Here is a 21,158-nt window from a genome sequence, read left to right as displayed (position 1 = left end):
GAACCTCCAGCAGCCCTGGCTCTGACACATTTTCCTGTAAGCAGAGGTGGTGGAGGGGGCAATGGTTGGAGGGGGTTCCTTCTCTGCACAATTGGTTCGACTCCATGTCAGGCCGGCTATTAACACGCAAAAGACGGCTAATACAGTGCGACGGGTAGCATTACCTTCCGTGACGTCATTATCTAACTGCTCAAATGGCTGGAGTGTAGAGTATTTGGAATAATAAATATTTGGTTCACAGCTTAATGTTTCGATATTCACTGAAATTAAAAGGAAAACACTTACATTCTCGGAGCCGAAATATTTTATATTTCCGAAGTGTCCTGCTTAGAGATTGAGAGTGAATTTGTCATTTAGTTTTTCTATTTCCGGAGCTGAAATATGCTACGCATAAAGATGGAGAGTGGCTTTGTGACTTAGTGCTTCTATATTCGGAGCTTCAATCGTTTATTTCTATAACCCCGGAAGTGACAAAAACAACACTTTTGGAAATCAATAAAAACTGTTTAGTTTCATTACTTTCACTTTTATTATCAAAATATATTTAACAAGTGATTTTAGTTCTAAATATGAGGTTTATTGACCGTTAGTTGTGCTTTATAATATATCTAAAGTTCCAAAAAAAAAAAAATTAATTAATTAGGATGTTATGGGGTTTTTCCAACATACAAACTGAAACTAAGCAAAGCATTGCCTTTTTTCAAGTATCAGAGTAAATGAAAGTAAGTATGAACACATTTTACAATCTATGTAAAAACTACAGTATAAAATCATAAAAACTGAAGCTCTTTCTGTTGCAACAGACATTTTTCTTATCAGGACGTATTATTTTTCTAGTCTTCGCTCCCACTGTTCGCTCTTTGTTGGTGGTAGGCCATGTGTACATTCTGTGTAGAATCCTTTCACTTCATCCGGTATGTACTGCAAAATCTTCTTAAGTCCACCATTTTTTAACATCGATTGGTAACCTCGAGCTGTTATAAGCTAGGTCTTTTGGCAGTTCAAACTGTAACTTTTCAGCACAAACACTTTTCTCAGGAATTCGAATGGTGACTACTTCTGCCGGTACAATGCTGTCAATGAAATCTTTACAACGAACTTTACCTTTTTGTTCATTGCAGTGAAAAAAACTCATTCACCTTCGAAATTTTAAAATGCACCTTTTTACCCTTTGGTACACCATGGCCATAAGATGATTCAGACATGCTAGATAGCTTATAAAATTTTGGCCACAAAGCTTTGAAGCTAACCACATCATTAGCTGTGGCTCGTTTTACCTTGAACTTAGAGGAGTTCTCAATAATCCTCATTACCAACACTTTCATCACTTGAATTAACCATCTTGTAACAAAATACTCAAAATAGATAATAATAGTAAGGGCAACACTTAACCAGCAATAGACAGAACAAAACACTGATCCGGCTGTGACTAAAATTAGCTGTTGGATGCGACAATGCTGCTGTCAGCTATTGTGGCAGAGTAGTTTATTTGAAAAGCACCATATGTGATTTGAGTTGTGAGGTTTTTAAAATAAATGCATATTTCTTGTCCAATTTTTCATATATTACAGTCATGCTTGATATAAGATTTTTATATCAAAAGCTGCCCATTCAAGATCAAGAGTGACTTTGTGACTTAGTGTTTCTATTTTCGGAGATGAAATATGCTATGCTTAAAGATGGAGAGTGGATTTGTGACTTAAAGCTTTCATTTTTGGAGTTGAAATAATCTGTGCTTAAAACTCGAGAGTTGCTTTAATTTTAGTTTAAGCACCATTACAGATTAAATACTTGTTAATATGCTTCTTTTACGTTCATTGAAAGTTGAATATAACATTGAGGAATTGTTACGTGAAAAGCATGTCCAAAAATCGAATTAGTATGACAGTTTCCTAAACTGCATTCAAGATTTCGTTCCAATTTGTAGCTAAGCACCAGTATGATTGTCATGGCTACTCACTTAGTTATTTTAGTGCTCATGGTTTCAATAGTTCATTCAAATCTATGAAATGTGTGTAAATTTAAATTAAGAATATATATCAATAAAGAAGCCGGTTACAGTCAAACCTCAACATTGTTTAATTAGTCAGTTAGTTAGTCAGTCAGTCAGTCAGTCAGTCAGACAGTCAGTCAGTTAGTTATTTAGTTAGTAAAAAGAGCGCGTCAGCTACTATGGCTATTTGCGCCCTTATCTAAAATCCTTCATAAAACAAACACAATACAATAACCAGAATGCTTAAAAGGACTAAAAAACGTTGTCCCGGTTAAAACGAGGTAAACAGATGCAGTTTCAACAAGGTGATGCATAAAAATCATAAACATGAGCAGTTCACAGACCTTAGCTGGTATTTAAAAAGAAACTTATAAAATAATAAAACAAATGTCACCACAAATTAATGATATGGTGCATATTTAAATGCTCGGATGTAAAAAGTCCAAATGTCAAGATTGTTAAAAACATATACTAAAAAGACAAATGGAACCTTCGGATGTAAAGGGCCCGGAGGATAAGTAAAACGGATCAATAAAAAACTAAATCACCTTATCCAAACCTGTATTTGATAAAAATCTCAGAACTGCATTTGTACAATTAAAATCGTTTCCAAGAGCGTCACGTAGAGTCGGCCGAATTCCATATTGACGACGGACACGGTCATATTTTCTACAACGCAATAAAAAATATTCCACCGCCAGTGGAACATGGCATATATCACACTCCCGCCGAGGATCGCCACGTAGGAGATGGCTATGTGTCAGATGACAGTGGACAATCCTCAACCAGGTGAGTAAAACCTCTTCGTGTCGTGACGCTCTTGTTGACGAATCCAAAATTCGAATATTATTTCTTATTCTACGTAATTTATTTTCCTCTTGTGCAGACCATTCTCCTTCCCATTGTCACCATATTTTATATTTCAAGTAGTTTCGAATGTCCTGCCACCTCTCGCGCCAATATACCAAAGAGCCATTCAGTGAACCAGCCCTGGCTGCAGCATCCGCGGCCTCATTTCTTGGAATTCCTACATGACCAGGAATCCACATTACTCCCATCTCATAATCAGAGCTAAGGAGAGTGTGTAACAGCTCCCGAGTTCTTAAGACAAGCTGATCATCACAATTAAAGGACTGCAAGGACTGAATGGCGCTTGAAGAGTCGGAGTAGATAAGGAATCTGCCTCGAGGTTGTCAAATTAAAAATAATAAAGCCATATAAAAAGCACACAGTTCTGCGGTAAAAACACTAGTGTACTGGCTCAATTAATATTAAAATATATGTCCATTTTTAACAAAGGAAAAACCAACACAATCATTTACTCCGGACCCGTCAGTAAAGACTAATAAATAATTCGGAAACTGAGATAAAAATTCACTAAAAGAAAGTCTATAAACATAGACAGGTGTAAAATTCTTGAAACTTCGGCTAAGACTTACATCAAACATGGGACTTCGCATAATCCACGGTGGAGTGATCGCATATTCCAGTCTGCGAACTGTTGCCAGGCGGATGTTGAGCTCGGACAGCAGTTCACGAAACCGCACACCTGCTGGACGAAGTCTCCGTGGATTTTCACTGTATCGGCCGTAAAGAGACAGATGGTAAAAGGAGTCGTAAAAATTGTGCTCGGGCTTTGAGCTAAGCTTAACAGCATACGAGCAAATTAAGACATTACGTCGCCGATACAGTGATGGTTCCCCCGCCTCGTAATACAGACTCTCTATCCGACTCGTTCGGAAGGCCTCTTTAGCGAGTCGTATCCCATAATGATGGATAGTGTTTAAGAGACGTAGCTTAGATTTATTTGCTGAGTCATAGATAAAACAGCCATAATCCAGCTTTAACCGGATAAGAGCACGATAAAGACGTAAAAGCACTATGCGGTCTGCACCACAGCGAACGCCTGACAAAAGGCGTAAAATATTTAACGATTTTTCGCAACGCCTTCTCAAATCACGTATATGCGCCTCCCAAGTTAATTTACAATCTAAGATAAAGCCCAAAAGTCTCGCAGTGTCTGTATATTGCAAATCCACTTCATTAAGCCACAGTACAAGAAGTGGATGCAGTCCACGATGGTTATATTAGTGGGCATACTGCGCTTTTAGAGTGGAAAATGTAAAGCCATTGCGAAGAGCCCATTCCGATTGCATGTTGATAACCAGTTGCAACTTTCGACAGATGGATGGAAGATAACGGAAGTTGTAATATAAAGCGAAGTCATCAACGTACAAGAGAGAAGATACTCGATCACCCATACAGTGGGCAATTCCATTGATTGAAATGCAGAAATGAAGAACGCCGTTTTCTTGGAAATGTTCATTAGAAAGTGTGGTGCCTACTTGAACTCGGATATATCGCTCTGCAATGAACTTCGCAATAAATGTTGGTAGACTGCCACGAAGTCCCCAATCATACACGGTTTGCAGAATGCATATCGCATTGTGGTATCGTAAGCCTTTTCTAGATCAAAGAAGACCGCCACAAGATGTTCCTTCTTGAGGAAAGCATCTCTAATGGCGGTCTCTAGCCGAACAAAATGGTCTGCGTTGGATCTGTGCTTATGAAAACCACATAGGATATTAGATAATCGGTGTTCCGATTCGAGTACCTACATCAGGCGTTTGCTTATCATCTTTTCCATAACCTCACATACGCAGCTGGTGAGAGAAATTGGCCTATAACTGCCAGGTAAAGAAGGATCCTTTCCCGGTTTCTGGACTGGGATTATAATGGCGAAACGCCAAGCAGATGGAAATACACCCTCTATTCAGTTTCTGCTGTATATTGACAGACGAAAGGATTTTCAAGCTGACGGAAGATGGCGAAGCATGCGGTTATGAATGTTGTCAGGGCCAGGGGATATGTCTGGGTATATGTCTAGTGCCGCCTCCAGCTCCTCGGATGTGAACGGTGCATTGTAGTGTTCAGTGTTATTAGATATAAAGTTCAGAGTTAGTTTCTCCGCAGCATCCTTGATTTTTAGAAATTCCGGGTCATAATTGTTTGAGCTGCTTATCTGTGCAAATGAGTTAGCGTATATCTCTGCAATTTCTATGTGTCTGGTGGTCATTACGCCGTTGTACAGAAGGCCCGGAATTACAGAACTACGTTTTCCCATTATTCGACGAACTTTGTCCCATACGATGTTAGCTGGGACGTTCTTTTTCAATGAATTGACGTAGTTTGTTCAGAACGTATTCTTTGCATCTCACGCAGTGCGACGAGCTTCGGCTCGAAGATGTTTAAACCGGACAAAATTTTCTTGGGTCGGGTTAAGGCATGTTTGCGGTCTCGGATTGCATCTCTGCAGGCATAGGTCCAACAGGGTCAGAGAAGCGTTTTGGCCTGCAGGACGACCGGGGGATAGATAATTCCGTTGAATTTATAACCACATTTGAGAAATGTTCTACTGCGGAGTCCTCACTTTCATCTCCGTTATCATCGAATGATATGGACTCCGAAAATCCCACCCAATCCGCCTTTTTAGTAACCCAGTTTGGAGAGAGAGATTCAGCACGACGTAAAACGGACATACGCATTCGAATGGGATAATGGTCACTACTATGTAGGTCGTGAATCACAGACCATTCGAAATGCGTGGACAAAACTGGACTACAAATGGAGATATCTATTATGGAATAAGTACCATAAGCAAAGGAAAGATTTATTGCTTTCCCAGAATTCAGGGTAATGAGATTTAGACGGCTACATACCTCTGCTATTTTATTTCCTCTGTTATCATCGGAATTTGAGCCCATATAATTGGTGGGATGCATTGAAAACCCCTAATACCAGATATTTAGCAAGTACCTGCGACAAAATACGTTAAATTTCATTTATTGAGAAAGGTGTATTTGGGGGCATATACATTCAGACTATTGAAAACTGAATGCTAGGAAGAGTTATTGTTACGGCAATGCATTGATGAGAAGTGGTAACATTGATGACAGAGGAAAATATAGGTACTTTGGCGGAGTAGGAGTGCACAACCTCCGTTAGCAGGAATACCGGCAAAGTCATCGTCCCGGTGAACGTAGTATCCCGAGATACTGAAGGAGGTTTCCAGCTGAGGTGTGTCTCCTGAAGACATAAAATAGCAGGATTCTCATGAGAGATAAATTGTTGTAGTTCTGTATATCTGCTGCGTACACCGTTCACATTCCACTGTACAATATCAGCCATCACAAGCAGCTAAATCATCTTGGTTGCTTCACAGGCGAAATTCTCTTCTTACATTTTCTATGATTTGGTGCCTTGGCTGAGACTGCTTAGCCCTCGACCGTGGGGAGTCACTCGCAGATCGTCGCACTCCTGATCGCGATTTTGATCAAGCACGGGATCGAGAGCGTGGCCTCGAACCGTCATCGGAACAAGAAGTGGGACGTCGCGGCGATCTACCAGGCCTTGAATCTTAATCTGTCGCCAAGATAGTGATCTTTTTTTAATGTAAGGCGTGCTATCAAGGCCACACGTGTCGTGTGAGTCAGCAATCTGAGTGGCAACGTCCACATACGTCTGGGTTGCGCTCTCAATACGCTTCCCTGGTATACTTGCAAGAGGTGGCGTTTCCTTGGATACATCAATTGCCTCTGTTGCCTTTTGCAATACTGCTGCATAGGACTTTTCCGTCTCCTTCTTTTATTGCTCTAAAATACGCTTACGCGCCTCGAAAACAGTAATATTTTCCCGACCTCCGAGCTCATGAATATGCTTCTCTACCATTTACTTCGGGCAAGTTTTAGAATTGGCGTCGTGGTCCCCAGAACAATTCACACAGTGCTCGGCGCTCATACACTCCAGAGAATCCGTATGCACTACTCCCCGCGTGGTGTTCAGCGAGGAGTGACGTTCGATTTGAATAGGTTAAAGACCTAGCAACTTCGTTTTCAACAGCGTCTCACACTGTTTTGGAGATATAGTCTTGATGAGGAGACTATTGTCGCGTAGTCGAGTTGCATTTTTTACCTTTCCTACGTGTCCGTCGATTGGGCGTTTCACGTAAAATGGACTGCTGTTTTTCATAGTCTTTTCTGTTCCCTCCAAGATGATACTAATAAATGTTGGAGGCGTCACTTTAACAGTTACTTCCTCTGGGTCCAATTCCATTGTAATATCTATCATATGACCACCAGTCGTGTCTATTCCTGGCTTCAGTTTTTTGTTATTTTTTTCTGAGGGAGGAGGAGAAGAACGCGACGACATTTAAAGTGGCCCCGCCCTGTGGAACCGTCGGTGTCAGCCTGCCACTGGGAGTGCGAAAAAAAAAAGACAACTAAAAATTCTTCGCGGTGTGTGCCGGCTATGAGAACCACCACAGAGACCTATCCCAAGCGACCCAGCTCACGCAAGTTACCCTTCAAACTGGACATTACACACCTAATGGCAAGTCTTACACCAGAAATGCGTCGCAGTTTTATGCCCCTACCACGGGAATAACCGTCTGTGGCTCCCCACGCTGTACTGAACACAACCGCCGGACTACTCGTATAAAGCCGGAGCAATCCGAGACAACACGCAGCTTCAGGGGACTTGTGGTTGATTACACTGCGACGCCCATAAGTCAGCTGTAACACGTCGGAGCGGTATATCCGCCCCAGCGAGAAGAGTCGGTCACCGGGACGTCTAAATCGTCCCGGGCCCCCAATGGGGGCTCTACGTGAGTGGACGTGACCTCTGATCCGGGCTCGGCACCTAAAATTGCATATAGGGGCAGTATGAAGAGTCCACTATAGCTTCGTTGCTGGGCGCCCTGTCGGGATACACAATTCGGAAGTCGTGCTCGAAACCATGAGTCAGGACCACGGAGATAGAAAGGTACTCGCTGGTAAGACGGGAGTTATAAGACTAAGAACCTTAACCTAAGAATGAATATAACTATCTGGAAAAGGAAGAAGTATGTGCCTCAACAGACATTCGTAACAAATTCCGTCATGTAGGCGGACGTGGCAAAAAACTAACAGCGGGGATGGAAAGGTGAATTTGGCCCAGATGATGTGGTGGGGGTTCCGCATACAATGATGGCCGGCAGTTAGAAAGATAGAGATTAAAAAGATGAGAGAGCGAAAATGGCTGGGTGATGGTAAGTGGATAAATGGTCGAAAAGAAGAGCACAAGAGCCACATTGTACCCCCGGTCACAACTTGGAGGATCTCACTTCGACCGGAACATTGTTTAAGAATTGATTGACACAGGTACGAAAAAGAATGGCCATCCCTCTTCATCTATCCAGCAGTACTGCGATTATTACGTGTTGCTTCATCGTCCGTCTGTCAGACTTCTTACACCAAAACACTTTATAAATTATTTCCTTCCTATGTTTAGCGACCTCAAAGCAATCAGGATATAGGTACAACCGACAGCTAAGTGTTAGGAACGTTATTCTTCTGCTTCAAAATGGATGAATAACGTATTTCTCAAACACAAGACCATAACTACCACACACGTACATGTTGTACGACCTTCATGCTGACATGAAAATCCTGAATTATGCGGATGCAGAGTCCCTTATCATTAGCCAGTGATGCCGACGAAATAGGAGAAGCAGAAATTCCAGAACGTCATTCTTTATCAGTTCCACAATCTTATTAGCCTATATCTTTATGAAGCAGAAGCTGTTGTTACACAGCCAGAACTTACCTTGTGAATTGAAAATTAAGTTATGTTAACACTCAGCGAAACGAAGAATGGTGCCACCAACAGTGGTGGAGTTCTAATAAATTCCGAACACAATCGTCCACAGAATTTGTAAACGGAGAGAAAAGTGAAGAAGTTCGAACCAAAAACCACTTCGTTGAAAACGAGAATTAGTAGTGATGCAGCCCTGCTTCTGAGGAGTTATACAGTGCCTTATCTACTGATTAATACAACCAGATAAAGCTGTCAGACAGGTTAGACAACTCTGGATGAAGAGATAATATAAGTGACGTTTGAAAACAGCAAACAGGAGAAAGATTATGATTAAATAAAGTTATAACGTGAGTTAAGATAATGCAATAGCTTTTATTTTAAAATTAATATTTAATAAGATATCAAATGCGATAAATCACGTGACAGGTACCACAAGTCAAGAGCTTGTTATCGTGTCCAGAGAAGTTGCACACCAATACACTCACAGTGTGATAAAGGTTCTGTCTTTCTTAATTAGTGCACGAAATCTCATTTTATTGAATACATTTTCTTTCGCTTCTATTAAATTAAATAGAGTAAAACTCAAAGAATGAATGGCAGGAAATTATGTTTTATCACAGATATAGAATCCGATGTCAACAACGTCAACAACAACAAGTCTGGACAAAGCCCCAAACCATAACACAGAGATACATACTCGGATCAGAGACATAACACTCCTTCCCTCTCAGATGATTGATATATGTTTCCGTAACTGATCTACATAGTCTATAGTTTTCCAATATTAATTTCTGTAATTTCTCTTCATAGGGAGTTTCTTATAAGCTCACATTTAGAAAACACAATAGCTATACTTCTAAGATTTCGGCCAAATTTTTTGAGTAAACACAGTCCCCGACATTGAAAGATCGTCTCACGACAGAATTATTATTATTATTATTATTATTATTATTATTATTATTATTATTATTATTATTATTAGATTGAAAACCTTCATACGCCACTGACTACTGCTGGTGTTACTGTAGCTCACATGCTCAGGCATTATGTAAGTACAGCTACTATGTTTTAGTATTTATTTCTACGTTACTTCGAAATATCTAACACTAGAGATAAACATTTATATTGGCATCAAGAAATCGACACTTACGTAACAAAGTAGTCTACGCCACTGACAACTTGAAAAACTGAAGCAGGAGCTAGGTCAAGCACATTTTTACCGCCATGTTGTGAAAAGAGTAAGTGCGAATTTAAACAGAACTTACAGGCCTATCTGAAGATATAAGAAAAAATCGTATTAAATCACCACCATCCCTGTACACTCCTGCTTCTGAAAACAGACCGACGATGGTAATGGAGAGAACTTCGGACACCCGTGACATATGTTTGCCCATTCAGTGAGCAATACTTAGTATGTTAACCTCAGTATGATTTCAACTTGTTTCCTGCAAGGCAAGACACTGATTTTCCATTCATGGCCTGTGCCGACGTCAGTTATGTGGTACGGACATAAATTTCTCAAGAGCGTTTTTTCTTTTCTTTTTTCTTCCAGCGTTTAATTTGTGTAGCCTTGCATTACACAAGAATGAGTAGACGTAGAAGAAGGACTCTCTGGAAGACATTTAGTAAAGCAAGAAGTTACTCGAAAAATATTTCGTTAGGCGTACGGTCTACCTAGTCCTAGATTAGGCATGGGCACTATGTTCCCTCACGCGCACTGTGTACACCACCCCTTCATTTCTCCTTCACAAATATTCTACCTGTTAGCTTTTGCGTATAATATTAAAACAATAATAATAATAATAATAATAATAATAATAATAATAATAATAATAATAATAATAATAATAATAATAATAATAATAATAATAATATCGTCTGACTTTTCATATGGGTGTAATAGCTATACAAATTGCATGACCCAATATGGTTTGAAATTACGGCCGTAAGCACTACATATTCCCTTCACTGCTTTGCTTACCCTTCGTTAATTCTTGGCGCGAGGATGAACATGAGCTATTAGGTTCGGTGCCACTACTACAACCCGTTTATCATTGTGTTCCATTTCATGGACAGTTTTCTTTATTAAGAATTTATCCATTATCAATAGTTACATCGCAATCACTGATCACTTGACAAACACACCGGCAACGACGATCATTACAAAATACGATCACTGAATCTAATGACCGTGTGCACCATTCTCGATCATCTAGCCCGTTTATCAGCAATCTCGGAAACATGGTTAATTCTTGACAATGATCAAGTCACAGATGCGGTGCACCGACATTTTTCCTCGATCAACTCACTACCATCAGCTGACGGTACGCTCGCTTGAGAAGAATGAGAAGAATCATCTGAGCGCTAGGTTACCGAGTATAAAACAGCGAACGAACGCATTCTGTCAATTATCGCTTCGTTTTTGTTTGTCGGACTGCTTTCAAACATCCTCGCAGTTTTCAAATAACAAGTTTCAATAATCATGGAAGAAAAACAGAAAAGAGCACCGAACTTCTCACAGTTCGAAGTGGGAATTCCTTTAGAACTCGTCAGCAATTATGCATCCATATTACAGAATAAAAGTTCTGACTGAAGTTCTCTAAGTGAAAAGCAGGCTACCTGGTTGGATTTAACCTCACAATTCACATGAGTTGTACGTGTTTCATTATTCCACATAATTTGTAACATAATTTATACAGTGGTTATTTCATATTCTTGATAATAATTGGGAAAATTTCAGTATACGGATACCTCACTGACAATTATCTTGAAATAGACTACTAAAAAGAACAGATTTGTATGTGTTTGTCGAATGCTCATCATCTTGCTTACGAAAAGACACATTTCAGTGCCAATAATTTATTCGGGAAAATTTCAGTATACGGATACCTCACTGACAATTATCTTGCTACTAAAAAGAGCAGATTTGTATGTGTTTGTCGAATGCTCATCATCTTGCTTACGAAAAGACACATTTCAGTGCCAATAATTTATTTGGGAAATTTTCAGTACCGGTATACGGACACCTCGTTAACAATAATTTTAAAATTAAAAAAAAAAAAATCGTCTGTTTATGTCGAATACGCATCATCATGCATACGAAAAGGAAGTTTTTAGTGCCAATTTATTTTGTGTGCACAAGGTTGGAATTTTGGAGTAAGAGGGAAAGGAAAGTATCCTTGTTCTGAAATTTATCCATTTATTTTGTGTTCACAAGGTTGGAATTTTGGAGTAAGAGGGAAAGGAAGGTATCCGTGTAATTTCTCTTAATTCAAGCGTAAATAGCCTAATTGTCCAAAACGTCATGTAGGTCCTAATAGTTTCAAACGGAAAATCTATAGCTAATAAGTGATAATCTCGCATTCTACAAAATGGTCATTTAGTTTTTCTATATTATTACCGGCATAGAATAACTACTTTATTATTATGTTAACAAAATTGGACAATTAGGCCTAAATAATATTTTGTCCTCAAGTAAAGTCCCGATATTCCGAAGAGAAACATATATAAAACATTAGTCTATTTTGAGAAAAAAGAACATGTTTATTATTCATCTACAAACTTACTATTTATACAATAACACAATTTCTGTTATTTCCGCAGTGATTTGCGTGTTGAAGATACATCATTTCAACTTCAATTTCATCAAGTACGTCAAATCGTGCCGCCATTTTGGTTTTCTCGACTTGACCATGTTCAATTCAAGATAATCAGTCCCACACCCGTGATCAAATTTGATCATCATCAACTCGCTTGTTTAACTTTGATCGAGATTGATACTCCGCAAATTGGCGTTGAAGATGGTCAAGTGCCGACTTAACCATGGTCAAATTTTAATCGAGAATGGTGCACACGGGCATAAATGTTGAAAACGGTTGCTTTAAATAGAGTAAGAAATTTATATAATTAATTATATTTATTTATATAATTTTGGATAGGCCTATTAACAATAATTATGTTTTTGTTAACCGAGAGGGCAGAGATACAGTCGAATACACTGTTAATGTAACCGTTAATTTCGTGCTATTATTTCTGTTTGTAATAATTACGACCCTGTGTAGGCCTATGGTTTTGAAATAACCGTTTTTGTGTTGTATCCTAGTTCATTTCAAACAAATTAAGAATATTCAATCACACATGTAAGGTCAATTAAACAGTGTTCATGGGCTAGATAAGAAACATACAATATATATATATATATATATATATATATATATCATAGTTGTATGAACACATTAAAAATGATGACATTAAAATTGATAAAATTCAGACATGTTTCGGAGGCTGCCCCTTCATCCTCAGTGACATTACCACGACAGCTGGTTCAGGTGTTCGAACGCGATGTAGCGTGGCTTAAAGGAGACTGACCTCAGTCGAACGTAGTTCGAAAGTGTTTTACTATGGTGAGAAACAAAAATTACATGGTCAAAAACGACACTGTAAATCATGAAAAAACACTGACCGCAGGGAAAAACGTCTATACAAATACAGATCTCTACCCTACCTACAAGTCAGTATTAAGAGTCTTTATATTTAAACTGAGGATAAGTCAATTGTCCGTGGTACCTACAAATACTCTTCGTCCACTGATATTTAACCAGTGGAAAGGAGTAGTGTCTATACTGGACGCAGCCGGTGAAGCGTATCGGCCACGACACTCAACAAGAAGTCAAGCGCTGTTGCAACACTTTATTTGAAGAACAGGCGGTGTATATGTCTCGTGACCGGAATATTGTACGACATGGAAATACACAAATTGGAGATTTATCCTTCGCAGAGGTTCCTTATGGTTTTGTCCATGTATATGGCACCAACACACAAACTAGCCACATAAATGGACAAAACCATAAGGAACGACATAAAATTCTAAAAACAAACAACAATAAAAAACAAAATAGACCTAGTGAATAAAAAAAGACAAACATACCCCACACAGTACAACATTAGCAACTTTCGGCTTGACTAATCTATACACAAACATTCCCATAAAAGATACACTACAGATACTAGAACAAATTCTCAAAAAAACAACACACCACAAGAACACATTAAATAAATCATCCACACCACAGACATCATCACAAAACAAAACTACTTCACATACAATAACAAACCGAAGGCCTACCCATGGGATCAGCATACTAGCAGAAATATTCTTACACCACATAGAACAGACATACATACTAAACAAAGACAACAACAAACACGCAGACAACATCATATATTGGCACAGATAAATATATGACATACTAATACTATACAAAGGAAACAAAAGACAGATCCAAAACCCGCATCAACACATAAACAAAATACAGCATACCCAAAGCTACACTACACATTAGAAATTGAAAACAACAAATCCATAAATTTTTAGACATCACAATAAAAAAGTCGACAACAAACACATATTCAAAGTCTACAGAAAACCTACAACAACAACAACAACAACAATACACATACACAACACATCCAACCACCCAACACAACACAAACAAGCTGCATTCCGAACAGTGGTGCACAGATTACTCAACATACCAATGAGCTAAACACAATCAAATATATAGCACAAGAAAACGGATACAACCCTAACATAATAGACAACATAATACGTAAGACAAAACATAATCACAAAAAAACATAAGAATACAACACAAACCAAGAACACAAAAAATACATCACACTAACATACGAAAACAAAAACACACAAAATTGCAACCTCATTCAAGAAATTAAATTACAACATTGCATACAGAACAAATAACACTACACCTCCACATATGCCGAACACATCACAAATTCTAACCACACCCACAGAGACATCAACACAGACATGGAAATACTACACATCCAACAAAAAAAGCCAGAAAATAAACAAATTAGAACAATATGAAATATACAGACACACGAAAACACACCCCAACGAAATTCTCAACACACAACTCTATTTCAGAACACACACACTCTTTGACTCTACATTATACCACACGAACACACCCTCACAGGAAACAAAACAAGAGGCGCCAAGACCAACAACGACCAGTTCTGAGGATAACCCATAAATAGGTCGAAACATGTAAACAAGGTACGTTAGAATTTAACACAAGAAAGTCTCATCATACATATTCCGAAATATATTTTCTGTTATTTTGTTTTATACAGATTCTACAGGACCAAGTCACATGGAGTGGGAAGAGGCGGCTGCTCAACCCATTCCAAGAACTCTGGAGACCACGGGGAGATTGATAGTAACACTGTATGAACTAGAAATGGGAACGATATATCGGTTTTTACGAAATACCGATATTTTCGTTTTGATATATCGATATCAAAATTTTAATTCAATATATATATATATATATATATATATATATATATATATATATATATATATATATATATATATCGGTTTTTTCATAAATTTATCGGTTTTTTATATTTGTTTTTGTTTATATGGAATTATTATGAACAACAAAATCCACACTAGTGAACTCCGATAATTCCCTGAGAGATGGCGTTAATGAAAGTGGGTAGTTACATAATTGTGCAATCTTGAAACATCCAATCCAATCAATGCCTTTCTCTGATTTGCTGGTCTAGAATTCGAATTCAAACTATATAATATGCAATACCAAATTCAAAATCAAACGTGTGCGAACGTGAGACTGAGACGGGAGCTTTATCTACTACCGTTTTAGTATTAATTTATCCAAAGCAGGAGCAACTGTCACTCTGAAAGGGAATCGTTTGACTTCAAAACTTTTATTTCTGTGTTTTTAAATGCAAAGAGAAACAAGGATGTAATACTGGTTTGAGATTTGTTTACAGCTAGGATTTATATGCACAACCTAGTACTGACATTGTTTTCTTATTATAGCCTATATTTTAGTACTGCATTAAAATTTTATCCCCATAATCACCATCATCATAATCATCATCATTATCATCATCACCACCACCATTGGGATTTTGAATGTTGGAGTGTAACAATAACTTGCAATGGGAACTTACTATAGAAGGTATGTATCAAATCAATTGTGAAGTTTGTTAAAACTTGTAACATTCTAAGTACTGTTCACTTACATTTAAAAATGAATACAAGTACTGTTTACTTAGATTTAAAAATGATTACGTTGTTATCTAGAAAAGAGCATTATATTTGTATCCTCGATTGAATCCTATATAAAATCAGAATAATTGAATCGTGGATTGGAAAAAACTGATGGGGATCCTAAAGAAAATTGGAGTGGATTGGAAAGAGAGAAGGTTTTTCAGTAACCTACAAATGAAACGAGTCAAAGGAGAAGAAATGTCAGAAGCAAGTGAAATAGGGAGAAGAGTACGACGAGGATGCCCTTTATCACGTACCCTGTTCAACATTTACTTGGAGGATATAGTGAAGAACTGTTTTCAGAACATGGGAGGAGTGATAGTTAGAGGAAGAAGAATAAAGTGTTTAAGATTTGCTGATATGGCGTTGTTAGACAATACTAAAGGATAAGCTACTGGAGCTCAATGACAGCTGTGAGCAATATGGAATGAAGATAATTGCCATAGGAAGAAAAGTAAAGAAGGTGGACTTGTGAATTCTAAATAAGGCACTAGAGCAAGTGGACAGCTTCAGATAGCCTACTTGGGATGTACTATAAGCAGTAACATGAACTGCTGCCAAGAAATCAAAAGGAGAATAGCAATGACAAAGGAAGCTTTTAATAGAAAAAGGAGCATCTTCTGTGGACCTCTGGAGAAAGAACTACGGAAGAGACTAGTGAAGTGCTTTGTGTGGAGTGTAGCATTGTATGGGGCGGAAACATGGACATTACTAAGAAGCAAATAGAAGCATTTGGAATGTGGATATGGAGAAGGCTGGAACGTGTGAAATGGACAGACAGAGTAAGGAACGAAGCTGTGTTGGAAAGAGTGGATGAAGAAAAAATGATACTGAAACTGATCAGGAGGAGGAAAAGGAATTGGCTGAGAAGAAACTACCTACTGAAGGATGTACTAGAAAGAATGGTAACGGGAGAAGAGTTCAGGGCAGAAGAAGATATTAGACGATAGACGACATTAAGATATATGGATCATATGAGGAGACAAAGAGGAAGGCAGAAAATACTATAGGAAAAAGTGGAGAATGCTCTGTTTGCAGTTAGAGACCTGCCTTCGGGCAGAACACTATGAATGAATGAATGTTTCATTGTCAAATTCTGACCCATATAGAGCTCACTTAACACTTTCCCATTGTATCATTTAAGCTCATCTTACCTCCACCATAATTTTGATTTAGGTTAGGAACTACATAATAATAAAATTATGATATTGAAAATGTATTGTTTATCGTTACAATTTTACATTTAATGTTTTGATTGTTATGATGTTAATTTCAATTCTAATAAGGAATAGGCTATTAAAATTTAAGTTTATTGTAATAAATGTACGTCCACAAATGTAAATGCATTAGTAGGCCTATCTATTAATTTGCTTACGGGATAGCGATATGTCGAATTGTTTCGATATACCGATATATTTGCTGCAATATATATCGTTTATCGAAATTAGGTTTGCAATATATTGCAATATCAAAATATCGGTATTTAAATTATTTCCCCCATCTCTAGTATGAATCCCTTTCATATATATAGTCCTCTTGTTAAAATACCATCACTTGTTCCTTTCCATTAGTGATGGGCCGCTCATGAGCGAGTCGTTTCGAATGAATGACTCCCGCTCAGGAGCGGCTTTCCGTTCCCTCCTTACAAAAGAGTGAGTCGTTCATTGCATTTCGCTCCCTACTCTTGGGAGAGCAAGGCAACTTCACCTCGCTCTCTTGCTTCTGGCTCACTCCCAACGATCCGCTCCCTCCACAACAGCACAGCGCTCCACAGCTCCATTACAGCTGTAACGATACGCAGCACGTCTGTCAGTGTGGTCTGACAAAGAGTGGGAGGTGCGACGTTTAAATTACACTTCAATATAGACACGTTTAAACGTTACCTATTGTCATGTTTCTGTTCTCCTTATTGCTAAATAGATCATGTTTGCATATTAGCCATTTTTATGTACCATTGTACATTTTCATAATTGCTATTTAAACTACTTTACCAACAGTGACGTCGCCAGGATTAGAGCAAGGGAGGTGCGGATGGGGTGCGAGATTTAAAAATGGGGTGCGAGCTGTAAAAATGTGGTACATAAAAAATTCAAAATGTTCTTTCATGCACTTGCGCGCATACTATACATCTGTTTATTATTATTATTATTATTATTATTATTATTATTATTATTATTATTATTATTATTATTATTATTATTATTATTCACATCCATTACGATACACTATGGGACGCATTTTTTCACACCCAAGAAATTGTTTGTTTGTTTTTGTTCTTCAAAATAATTTATGCCTAGTATTTTGTTAATAAGTTGCCCTTTGGAGTGTGGAAAGGGGTGCTCCGATTTTTATGGGGTGCTTGCGCACCCTTTCGCACCCCCCTAGCGACGTCCCTGTTTACCAACACTTTCAAAACCGTTTTTAATTGATCTGTTTATACTACATACCGATACTTCACGATTGTTACTGGTTCGTAAAATAGCGTAAGTAATGTAAATGGGCTCTCTCCCTCTGGGATAACATGGAAACTTACCTTACTGTATGTGTATAAGAAGCTTTTCTCCGCATTCACAGACCGATGCAAACCGATTCGAATGTCTATTGCAATGGCATCTATTGAGAAGCATGTGTACTATGTTATACAGTTAACAACCCGCTCTTCAGTTATCGTAGTTAGTTATATCACAGTCTAATATATACAGTCGCGCAACTTCAACACTTTTTTTGCCAACATTCGCGACACTAGCGCCCAAGCGGCAGGCAAGGCACTGGTCATAGGGTTGATACAGCCAGCACGTGCTTTAAAGGGATGCGAGATTTATAATAACGTTTTAATCATGCGTCGGAATAAAGGCAATATGTGCAATGACGAAAATTGCAGTAACAACAAGTTTAAATCTCCGAATTTGGCGTTCATATTCCCTAAAGACCAAGAGAAAATCATAACTCAGTCATAACCAATAATCCACGTTGTAGGTAGCCTACGTATTGTGTTCTGTACAACATTTATTACTTATCAGTTACCTATTTGTATGTCAGGAAGGACAGTTTAAATAAAAACAAAGTAAATACCTGTTACAGTATATTATTTTTTTGCAGAGATCATATGTGTAAATGTGTAACCATTCCGATTTTGGATAATATATCTACAGTTTTTAATGCAAGTAATTCCATAATTTTTGTATTCGCGTTTTTTTCTTTGTATTTTTCAAAAGTTGAATGTTATATATCATTCAAGTAGGTATCATGGTGTTAATTTTGCAAGAATTCATGGAGTATAGTAATCCTTTTGCAAAATATTCACTTCTTGAATAAATCCAGACTGTGTCGATAAATTTCTGATGTGTTGGTGTAGATTCAAGCGGCAGACGTATTAAGTTCTCAAGAAATAAAAGAGCCTTTTTAAATTTAATATAAAAAGCAATCTTTTCTGTAATAATTTGGATCAGTGTTATTGGTGTTGATTTTATATTCCCAGTGATTATTTGAGCAGTTCAGTGCAGAAGTGATGTAAGTCAAAATCAGGTAATGAGGTTTAAAGTAAAAATTATGTAAAATACAGCGCAAATTAGCAATTAATATATCCTTCATGCTATTCACTGACTATTAATAGTTTAAATACATTCAATATTAACTGTCACTTTGCGCTGTATTTTAGAGAATGTTTACTTTAACCCCTCATTACCCATTTTTGACTTACACCACATCTGCTCTGAAAATAAAATTAGGCCCTACATTTTCTGAGTTAATTGAAGTTAACAATTTTTTCAACAAAATTGTGTGTTCATTTATTTGTTCTTCCCTACGTCATATTAACAGTAAGTGCATGCTAATTACGTATTATACAGGTAGGATAAGTTAAAATTAGGCATTATGTATAAAAATTGGAAATGTAATGTAAAATGCGGCAAACTTGCCATAAAAATTTAAACCACAACATCAGTACTATTTGTGACTCAAAATAATAAAGGAAATACCGGTTCTTAAGAAATGGAAAAATAATGAACTTCATATTAATGTTTAAATCCTCCCCTTTTCTTTATTTTGAAGTTTACCTCAGCGGCCGAGTTTACCCCGATTTGTGGTATGCAAAATCGTTAATTTCTCAGGAAATAGGCCAATAGGGAGAGGAGTTCACCGCGCGATGTATCCTACGAGATATGCCCTACAATTTTGAAGCTACTAATTTTTACTCTTCTCACAGGAAATACAAAGTTCCAATGATTCATAAATATATTTAGAAATGAATTGAATTAACCGACCACGCACGAACAATTATATTATTTCAAACCATGATACGTGATCAGGGCCATGATTCAGTTGTAAGGAGCAGAAAGAATTACGTTTATTCCCAGCTTCTGAAACTTGTAGATTAACTGCGTGTAAAATTCTTCCAGGATTCTAAAGTAGAATTAATAAGAGCCATATACACTTATTGTATAGCATAAAAATATAAAATAAATTACGCAAAACCCGTTTTCTGATGTGTTATCATATGTCGTGTGCACACTTTTAACTTGCCTGCCGCTAGAGGGCTACTGTCGCGCCAGCTGTCAAATGTTGGCATATTTTATACGTATGAGTTGCGTGACTGTATCTATTAGACTGTGGTTATATCATTAGAAGTGAAAATCAAAATGTATTATGAAAGTACATAGAATAGTGGATTCATAACTAAAAATTGAATTGTTTCCTATCACTTCAACAGGAAATATACAAGATTCCGTGTTTTGACCAACTCTCCCCTATGTAAAGTGTTTTTAAATTACAGAAAAGAATGTATTTAAAGAAAATACAGTTTAATAATTACACCGGCCTTTCATTTCAAAAGTTCCTAGTCTAAATAAATGTCTTGTTTCAATTAAATTTAATTTAAACAAAAAACACGTCAATTTATACACGGGGGGGGGGAATTTAGGACCAGTGGTAATATAATTGATCACCCATTTCTCGACCCCTATCCTCCCTTGAAATTTCAGGAGGCGAACAAATATTCTGGTACTTCAATTTGAAAAAAAGCATTCAATTGTTCCTTCAGCTCAATAAATTGTTTCGCATCTTTTGTTTTCTATCGTCGCCTGGCAAACTAGATTATTGTTATTGTCGCTTAGAGCTGGTGAGTTTTTTTTTAAGTTGGCTATTTAATGACGCTGTATTAACTACGACGTTATTTAGCATCGATGAGATTGGTGATAGCGAGATGGTATTTGGCGAGATGAGGCCGAGGATTCGCCATATATTACCTGACATTTACCTTACGATTGGGAAAAACCTCGGGAAAAACCCAACCAGGTAATCAGCCCAAGCGGGGATCGAACCCGCGCTGAGCGCAACTTCAGACCGGCAGGCAAGCGCCTTAACCGACTGAGCCACGCCGGTGGCTGAGCTGGTGAGAATAGAACTACAGATTATCGTTGATTACAT

The 21,158-nt window shown here is 37.7% G+C and overlaps 2 protein-coding genes across 3 annotated transcripts in view; both read right to left on the bottom strand.

Annotated features, from left to right (window-relative positions):
- The window catches only part of LOC138691349 (ankyrin repeat and protein kinase domain-containing protein 1-like), a 45,226-nt gene extending 36,389 nt beyond the window's left edge, over positions 1-8,837 (bottom strand). Inside the window, exon 1 of one of the 2 annotated variants that reach the window (XM_069813243.1) lies at positions 8,636-8,837. The gene's annotated coding sequence lies outside the window, so the exon portion shown is untranslated. The remainder of the gene's footprint in view (positions 1-8,635) is intronic. The other variant, XM_069813242.1, reaches the window with a different exon arrangement.
- Positions 1-21,158, bottom strand: part of LOC138691346 (zinc finger protein 665-like) — a 474,208-nt gene that overhangs the window by 1,695 nt on the left and 451,355 nt on the right. The window lies entirely within an intron of this gene.

This window comes from Periplaneta americana, chromosome 16 (genome assembly GCF_040183065.1).
Source record: "Periplaneta americana isolate PAMFEO1 chromosome 16, P.americana_PAMFEO1_priV1, whole genome shotgun sequence".
NCBI lineage: Eukaryota > Metazoa > Arthropoda > Insecta > Blattodea > Blattidae > Periplaneta > Periplaneta americana.
This window is presented reverse-complemented; position numbering and strand designations above follow the sequence as displayed.